The sequence below is a fragment of the Monopterus albus genome, unplaced genomic scaffold, assembly GCF_001952655.1.
Source record: "Monopterus albus unplaced genomic scaffold, M_albus_1.0 scaffold2.1, whole genome shotgun sequence".
Classification (NCBI taxonomy): Eukaryota; Metazoa; Chordata; class Actinopteri; order Synbranchiformes; family Synbranchidae; genus Monopterus; species Monopterus albus.
In genome coordinates, this window is record NW_018127882.1 from 4315029 (window position 1) to 4323338 (window position 8310).

The 8310-nt window shown below is 38.3% G+C and overlaps 1 protein-coding gene and 1 long non-coding RNA gene across 3 annotated transcripts in view; one reads left to right on the forward strand and one right to left on the reverse strand.

Moving 5' to 3' along the window:
* Window positions 1–8310, forward strand: part of tnmd (tenomodulin) — a 50023-nt gene that overhangs the window by 10792 nt on the left and 30921 nt on the right. The window lies entirely within an intron of this gene.
* LOC109957839 (uncharacterized) overlaps window positions 7309–8310 on the reverse strand; it is a 17038-nt gene continuing 16036 nt past the window's right edge. Inside the window, exon 3 of the long non-coding RNA XR_002274606.1 lies at window positions 7309–7621. This is a non-coding gene — a long non-coding RNA (uncharacterized LOC109957839). The remainder of the gene's footprint in view (window positions 7622–8310) is intronic.

Consider the following 8310-nt stretch of genomic DNA (forward strand, 5'->3'; position numbering starts at 1 on the left):
CTGAGAAACAGCAGCTTAGTTTGGGGACTGGAGTTTAATACAATTTACATCCAAAAAACATAAGGTGTGATATACACTGACTATACAGGTTAAAAATTTTAAAACACTTAAAAACAATTATTTTATGTTTTATATTTGTTGCTACACTAATTACACCTAACAAGTTTCACATACATATTTATAATAGTAGGTTCAAAGCTGCAGTTAATTGTCATTTTGGGTATATATTATTTACATGCAGCGTACACTCATTACTAATGGAAGCAGTGTTCTGTCATTTAGACCTGTGCATGCAACAGGAATCCAGGTCAGGGGGCCCTTGGGTCTGTGCTTCTGTATGAAGTGACTTTTTTCCAATTTAAAAATCACAGAGTTCAGTTAAAACACACAAAACAAAAACACAGACAAAATAGAGAAAATGACACAAAACAAAAAACGAAACAAAACCATTAAAAACAAAAAATACAAAATAGCTTCAAGGACAAATGATGACAAAAAGAAAAACTAAACCACAAAAATGACTCATCTTTGTGTTTGTGTGTGTGAGAAAGGCTGAAAGTAACCAAGTATTGTACTTATGTTCAGTATAGAGCTATCTGTACTTTGAGTATTTTCATTTTCTACTACTTCATACTGTAATTGTTACTCATTATATCTAACAACTTTAGTTACTAGTTTCTTTTCAGATTAATAAAACAAAACAGTATAACCATAAGGCTTTATTGATCCTGGCTTATTGATCCTCTGTGTAAAAAAAATAAATAAATAAAAAAAGCTACCTAGCAGTAAGTACTTCACGATGTAAGATAGTCAACATTAGCTCCACCATTAAAGTGATGAACACAGTGTATCAATAATCATAACATATATTAATGTGAAGTTAGCTTTTCTGCACGAGTACTTTGTTTATTTTGATGATAATACTTTTGTACTTTTACTTATGTAGCATTTTAAATGTAGGACTTTTACTTGTAACAATATTTTTTCACTGTTGTATATTTACTTCAGTAAGCTGAGTACTTCTTACACCACTGAATACATTGCTTTATTTGGTTTCAGTTGCTTTGTGGTGTGTTTATTTAAACATAGTACATTATTCAAAATGCGTGTTCATGTTTTAGTTAGGGCTTCCTACTCCATCTGTGACCTCAACACTCTGTGGTACTTAGTAATGTAGCCACATAGCTTTCCCTATGCAGATCTTAGGGGACAAGTCACAGCGGCTTTTTTACTTGTTATCCAGCAGTGGGTTGCATCTGCTTTTCATGTGCTTTGAGACATCTGCTTTCTAACCTGAATGTTAAAATGTTTGCCAGAGTCAAAACCAACATTTCCACAAATTCTTCTTCTCAGGTATACAAGCCCCGGCAATGGCCAGTGCACTCTGCTGAAATGTTGACTTGGTTTCTCCCGTGATATCTGTGATCATGACAGTACATTTTAAGATGTAAACAGTCATTTTAACCTTCAACTAAGCTACGTTTCCCAGCTGTAAATCACCAGAATCATTATTATTGGATCAGACTGATGTTACAATCAGAGGTCTGTGTCGTCTTATCTGTGTGATTTCATCTTCTGCTGCCCCCAGCCAGTCCCCATCAGCTTACAGCTAAGTTCAGTCTGTTGAACCAGTTTTCTGGAATAGCCCCATTTTGAACCAAAAGATTTTTTTTTTTTTCTTTTTTTTTTTTTAAACAGGATAGTTTTGCCTAACACTTCCCTAACTGTTACTACTGTAACCATAATGATGAAGGTCCCCTAACTTTGACAAAGTGGTCGTTTTAACTCAAACCACAATGTTTCTCTATCCTTACCTAAATTATTATTTAAATTAATTCCCTAAGTTGATATCCCCAAGTGATAAAAACCTATAGGGGCTTTTCAAATGACAACTGTCATTTAACCTGGAGGACATGCTACCATCATCAGGTCCCCACGTCGCTGGCAGGGTGCAGCACCCCTCCAAAATATCAGCTCGATTTTCAGGTTCTCACAAACTGACAAGTAATCTTTGACTAAACCTCAGTTGTGATTTCATGTAAATGATATTCTGGGGTTGATCTGGTTAATCTTATGTAGTCAAAGGTCCACACTACACTACATTCATTCCATTAGAAAAATTAATAAATGCCTCTAATTATTCAAGCTCGTTTCAGACATGTACTGGAACTCTGAAATTATCCAGCCATTACCCAGAGAAGCTGTATGTGAGAATTCAAATGTCTGAATCATTTGACTCACATTAAGCAGACTTTACTTGCTCACTAGTACAAAGTCTGCTTAATGTCCATGTGAGCCGGAGTGAGTGTATTCACACAGAGCTAGCAGGCATGTTGATGGCATTCTATCATGTGACTGGTGCAAAACCAGCAGAATCCAAACATCTGATGGTGAAGAAACATGCTCATTTACAACAAAGAAACCAACAAAAATATCTAACTGGAGACTGCACCAGGATCATTAGACAAATTTAAGGTACAGCAAGAGACTTGTTGTTTATGAGCAAATTACAAACCAGGTACATGACTGCATCATATCCCACCTCCTGCACGCTCTACCCCCCACCCCCTTCAGTTTGCAACAATTGACCAAAATGAACATGAACAGGTTGTTAACGGAAGTGACACTGGCTAGCAGTCCAGGAGGGGCGGTCAGTGTGTTTCCACTTGAAGCAAAGCAACCTTCTTGGTCACAAGACCCCGAGACAAAACCTTCTCATTTACTTCATTCAGGAGAAAAAAAAAAAACACTGAACCAGCTTATCCCTCTGAATGTTCTAGTCTCAGCCGGTGGCAAATACACTGACAAGTACTCATTTGCTTTTCCAGAGACATTAATTTGCATCTCTTTCATCAGTGCCTGACCGTGATGGACCATGTAGGTTTGATAATAAATTGTGACAACAAACTGAGCCAAATGATGATGCTCCTGAGTTTTTTTAATAGCATGAGACAATGTTAAGCTGTAAAATCACAGACCCAAACCACTGGGAACATAATGTGCTGTGTTCCCCCAGCGGGTCTTCAAAGCATTTTTCAGTGTTATTAAAAAGAAGGGCAGAGCAGCACTGACATGCAGCCCACACAGAGGCCATGGCAACAGACCAAGAGCTTCTCATCAGTACCCATAGTCCCAGTGTGATAGTCCCATATCTCTGCATAGGACCATCACTCTCTGTTTTATTGTGTCTTCAAGGCAGAAGCATGGTGTAAACAATGTTTGGACAATTATGAGCCAGCAGCTCTGCTAGGAGTTGTTCTAACAGTCTACCTTGTTACAGGCAGAACTGGCTTGTTCTCTATGTTATAAGGCACAGGTGAAGTTGTGGCGGGGGAGATTTACTACACTGGGAATATCAGAGGAGTGTTGCGATCATAAACAAAGAGAGATAAACTAGTCGCACTCTTGTTCTAGGAATTCCAACTCTGATCATCCTGACTAAACCATGGATATTTGCTGAAGCTGCTGTTTTACTGGAGGTAGCTGTAACAGAACTGGTATTCCTGACATTTTGCAATAAGCCAAATGACTGTACAAGTTGACACACAGATGTCCTACATGCACTATAGATAAATAACAACTATTTATAGTTGGCAAATTACCAGTGAATTTAAATGTGACACATCCCCAGTATTGAGTGAACCTGGGCAAATGGAAAGCATTTGTGCCCTTTTGAACCACAAGAAGTTCAGCCTTCATTGACTTTTAACTAAATGCTACTTGGACTTTGTTTTTCTTTAGTGGCATAAAAACTTTCCAGTAGCTGTTAATGCCGTTCATCTGGCCAAATTATTGCCTTGCGTCTAAACGATCCAAATTGCAGCCTTACAGCTCTCACAAGCTGTTTGTTAAATGCCACTTAGCTGCTGGATCCCAGAGTGTGCCGTTGTTGATTTATTAGGTGGTGGAATGGTTTAAAACCAGCAGAGCGACAAGGAGCCATATCCACTATAGAGGTCACTCCCTTTGTGACCGTCTGCCTTATAGTTCACAAGCTTGCAGGCACTGCTTCCAATCTTTTGTCTGCTGAAGTGCGTTTCAGATTCTGAGATATGCATCCAAGTCTCTAGGGGATACCTTTGATAAATATTTCATAAAGCACAACAGCCCTTTTATTACAGGAGATTGGTCGTATTCAAATAACATGTTCAACTCAGTGGTAGGCAACAGGATTCATTCAGTGCTCCTGACAAGGAGCAGATTGTTCTTCAGCTTGGCACGGTGGTTACTTGGCAGGAAAAGGCACAAAAAGAAGGTGCAACGTGGAACAGTGACAGGGAGGGAAAAAGAAAAGGCACAACAATCAGAGCCAAGGCCTTTGTGTTGTTTAACTTCATTCTTTACAACTTTTTACTGGTTGTCAACACTGTGGAACCTTTTCTATCTCATTTCAGCTTGTAGAATGTTTCATCGTTTGTCATGTCCCAAAAAGGTGGTTAACATCGTCTCTAAAGGCCACATGAAGTCCCTCTGTTCTTTTTCACCATTGGCAAGTGAAAATAAAGTACACCGTTGAACATTTTGGAAGCTGGTTTTTTCCCCTCAGTGTTATTGAGGTGAGGAGAAAAGCCATTATTTTCTCTCTTCAGCTTATCTACTGTTTGGCTAAAAGTTTAAAAACTAAATCTTGAAAGCAGATCAAACACTGGTTAAATGTAAGTTAGCAACATTTCATTTGCAACCAACATAAGGCTGCTGTCACATTTGGCTGAACACAGTTTTATGTCTTGAAGTGCTACACCGTATTTAGAGTTACACATTATACAGTATGTGTTACGGGCTTTGTAAAAGTTATTTTAGAGAAGAAAGGAAATATTTATTATTATTGTTGGGATAAACATATTCCCTGAGCTGAAATGCAGCTTTTTGTTTTCATTTTGACTTTTCCTGAGATCATAGCAACAGACAGATCAAACAGCAATGCTGTATCTCCCAGTGCCTGAGTTTGTCTCACAATAGTGTGTTGACCACAAGTACTGAATAGCTCCCAGAGTTCCCTCCTCCCACATGAACACAGCTCTATTACGGGTACAGTACCACGTATCAAGGTGATTTATTGCCAGAGAGAGCTCAAATTGTTTAAAATGACTGGTGTGATTAGTCATATATGCTTCAGATCTGAAAAAAGGGGGGGCACAGTGCTCCCGTAAATTAACAGCAGCTGCAGATTGTAGTCGACCACAGCAAGGTGGTCAAATGTGGTAAGCGGCAGAGTTGCTGGAGGACAAAGAGGGAAAGTGGGTCATTACACCCCTCTCAGGTATGAGTAAGGTGACAGAAGAGGGAGGTAGGCTACATTCAAGATTCAGAGGCTTTCCAATGAATTAATTTCAGCAATGAAAACAAAGCAGAAGAGCTATGATAGTCTGAGTTCTGCCAAAATTCCACTTGAGTTACTGCACAAATGTGCTCCGTATATTCCACAAGCCCTCAGATATCTCTACGCTCCATAATCCCTGGCAAAAGGTGCTCCTGCAAGAACCTTTTATTTGGTTAGTGGCTTTTGTTTATTAAAAAAAAAATTGTATTCACTATTTCCTTCACTTTTTTAGCCTAGGAGCTCTACAGAAAACTTTTTACAAAACCTTTGGCTGGCTTCACACCAAACCAACAGAACAGCCAAGGAATTCTTTTCAGTGGGTGTGTGGTATTCCTCTTAGGAATAGTTGAAAGTTATCACCACATTCAGTGGTGGCCCAGCATAGTTTGACATTCTGGGAAATTAGCTTATTCACATTTAGACAGAAACAAGTGACGCCCACATTAAGCACAGAATTAGCGCTAGGAAGCGATTAGCTTAGCATAAAGACCAGAAGCAGGAAACGGCTAACCTGGTTCTATCTAAAGCTTCCAATCATTTCTGTAACATCACCATTTACATCTTAAATGTTCAGGTGTGCAAACCCTGAACTTCTCCCTCTAGTTCTCTTTTGTCCTTTACACAACTAATTCTGTAACTTTTCATGTGAACAGCAAAGTGCAACACCAGGAATGTGTTCTGGGAGAGACTGACAGAAAATGTGTGCTACAACCTCCATATACAAACCTCCCTTTCCAACAACTGGCTTTTTGCTCTGTCACTATAAACACATTTGGCTTCTGATTAGGTTGGACACCATGTCAAACAAACCAGCTGTTCAAGTATAGCCTGATTCTTTCATTCTGTAGTATTTCTTGATATACATCAGTTTATCCAACACGTCAAAGTAAAAACAAATATGCAACTCACTGCAAACCCAGAAATAACCTAACTTCTTTCTATAGGAATTAAAGAACATACATCATGTTAATTTGTTTTAGAGATGTTGGTACCTATTTTTTTACATTTGGAGAAACCCATGTATTTCCCCATGCTTCTTCTGTTTTCCATCTTTAGGCTAAGCCAACTCTCTCCAGACCTTTGCTGCAAACGTGTTGCGTTATTTCTCTAAAACCTTGAAATGACTGTCTACATAAGCTGATGCAGTTCTGTGACAAACTAAAAAGGCAGAGTTCACATATCTCTCACACCGATTCTGCAGTGGACCAGTGGCCATCTGTGCTGTTTGACACCTATCTGATACCAGTGTGATTAAAGGCAGGAGACTCAAATCCATTAGCTCGTGAAGGTCGAGTACTTTCATTATCACTTTGCCCAGATAAACAACTTTTTTCAAGGAGGTTGTGATAAACTTACAGTATTATGGTTTTCCAGTCTGCAGTACACTAAAGAAAAGATCCACCTTTGTATACTCTCACACCGTTGATCAGTTGGTCATGTTTCAGGAGCGTTTTGTAATAAAATGTGAATTTTTTTTTTTTTTTTTACTGATGTTACTTTTTTTAAAAACACCTGCATTAGGTTCTGCTCTGAAGAGATTTCTGTCAGGGAGGAATTTTATGCCTTTTTTCATCTACAGTGGATTTCTAACATTTTTGAACATCAGTGGCAAAATGGTGAAACTAGAAAGAAGCTTTTGCTCTTTGATCCTGTGAGACTGACTCCAAAATCTGACCGTTATCACTGATGGCTCAGGTGGTTATAAATGTTTCTGTGAATAAACTGCACTTCAGCTCTGATGGAAATATCTGAGGGTGACTTCACATTGTGTGTTGATGAGTTATCTGCTAGAATTAAAAAAAAAAAAACTATCAAAACAACAGAATTGGTTCAGAAGGGAGGTACCTTGCAATAGCTGTTTGTTTTAAAAGTGTTAATGTGGTTTAGGAAGATGGCTCCATTAGGCTTTTGCAGCTTGACATGTTCTAACTTATTCTTTGAAAGGCTAATGACCTTAGCATTTTCCTTAACTGGCTTTTGGCACTGGCAGCTGTAAAACATTTTAACATCAAATTGATGCCTAAAGTAATTGCTTGGGTAAATTCCCAAAAGCACTTTAACCTCACATCACCCTAGTTTCCATTTAATGCTATGTACAACACATACACAGGCTGTGATTTTTGTATTGCTTCCAAAAACATAAGACAAAAATGCACATGTTCAAGCATAATTGTGCAATAACATAATTTTAAGCAAGATCAAAACAAGTTGCATTGTTTTCTATGTTGATCTGGTGAGCAGTAGAGATTCAGAGTTCAGTAGATTTCATTGACAGTATCCTTTGGTGTTTGAAGGAATGTCCTGACAATTAAAAAGAGGACAAACATGGGCACCGTCACTTAATTGCTCACATGCAGCTATTTACCTCAAAACCATTGAAAGGCTGGTTACAATGCAGAAATGTTTCAGTGCCAAACAAATGTTTATATTTAGGACCAAACTCTGACTTTGCATCATTACACATTGACTGGGCACATGCATCTTCCAGACAAAAGCCAAGACTTCATGCCCTGGATTTGTTCTACTCTATGTAGTTCTTAGCAGAACAACTTCTTTGTCAAATGGTGGGGTTTTTGTGAAGGCGCCCATAGTCAATATATTTACACAGACACTCAAATGAAATGGTGGTTAAATGTAGGGCACTGTATAGTAAATAGAGGGATTTTGGACACAGCCCAACTGTTTTGTCAGCTGCAGCTGAAGTTAAACTGACAGTGTTGCATCCATTTAGTCAGATCAGTGACAAACTTTATCTACCAAATCAGTTTCTTATACCGTTGTTGAAATAAACACATTTTCTAACAAAGCTAGTTGTTATGCTTGCTGTCTGAAGGTAATGCATCATTAATACTGCTTTGTAAGCAATTAAATTTATGACAATCTGATTATGTGTTCATTTTGATTTGATTTGATTTGATTTATTCTTTCAAACATGCAGAACAGAACAAATGACAGCAACACACACATAATTACACATATCCAACCAATGC